This window comes from Fonticula alba (genome assembly GCF_000388065.1).
Source record: "Fonticula alba strain ATCC 38817 unplaced genomic scaffold supercont2.2, whole genome shotgun sequence".
NCBI lineage: Eukaryota > Rotosphaerida > Fonticulaceae > Fonticula > Fonticula alba.
Genome location: NW_009242972.1, coordinates 1,188,536 through 1,189,815, shown reverse-complemented (window position 1 = coordinate 1,189,815; position 1,280 = coordinate 1,188,536).

Genomic DNA, 1,280 nt, shown 5'->3' with positions numbered 1-1,280 from the left:
GAGTGGGCTGCAACGTGGAGAAAATGCAGCAGTGTGGGAGGACGTACGGCGTAGAAGGAGAACACTGAGATCGGGATGAAGAAGGCTCCGATGATCATGCTCCCGAGGATGAGGAGCTTCATCAGCCAGAAGCTGTTTGCGTGTGTTTGTGCATGTGTGAGTGGAGGAGAGAGGTGGGGAACAAAGAGAGAGACAAGAGACATATATATGTGTGTGTGTGTGTGTGTGTGGGATCAGGATGGCAGGCGGCCGAGAAACATCGGAAGAAGATCGGCAGGAATCATACCCATTCTGGATGCCGGCACGAGGGTCGCGGGACGACTTGACCCCCAGCAGGAGGATGCTTTGAAGGAGGTGGAAGGCAAAGAGGGCCGCTAGAACCCGAAGTAGGGCCAGTCGGCCGCCCGGGACACAGTCCCACAGCTCGGATGCGGAGGATTGAGGGTCAAGCAGGGCCCATTCGGCAGCCGAAGGGGAGGCTCCATTCGGACCGAGTGGGGGGTACCGGGCGCAGCGCTCCCCATAGAGTGGCAGGCTGCTGAACAGATTGTCCAGCCAACCGGTCGATTCGGACGACCAAGCCACGGTGGATGCCGCGAAGAAAAGCACCTGTGGCGAGAGAGGGTCAGTGAGGGGGATGGCGGTTGGGCTTGGCGCGCAGGTACGCAGGGAAAGGGGGGGCAATCCGCACGGCATAGGAAATCCGAGTGGCAAGCGAGGAGCGGAAGCCGGTGACACGCGTGCACGTAGCGCAGATGACCGACGAGCAGCAGCAGGCCACCGACAGGATCGACCACGCAGTGCCAATGACCGTCGATAGGCCCATGCAGGTGAGGAGAAGGCTCATGGCGTCGGTGGGGGGATCAGCAACGCCGGCGGGAGTGTCGGGCTGCGGGCCCACGAGAGAGAGAGAGAGAGAGGAGCGGGGCGGCGGATGGGCAGGAGGAGGGACAGGCCAAAGGGGGAGCAAAAGAGGGGGGTGCCAGACAGACGGAGGGAAGGAGCGAGGGAGAAAGTGTCAAACTGAGGGGGAGGGGGAGGTGGATGCAAGCGCGGCCCTGCGGAGGGCCGCCACAAGGCAAACCGTGTCCCGATAAAACCCCCCGGCCCCCCCCCCCCCCCCCCCCCCCCCCCCCCCCCCCCCGATCGAGCGCCTCACTCCCGGGGGGCGCGAAAGGGAGGGGCGGAGGGGGATCCCGAGGCACGATCGCGCGTCTGATCGTCCTTGTTCTCCGTGCTTGCTGGGGCATGGTCATCCTCCTTCCGGGATGGGTGCGGCC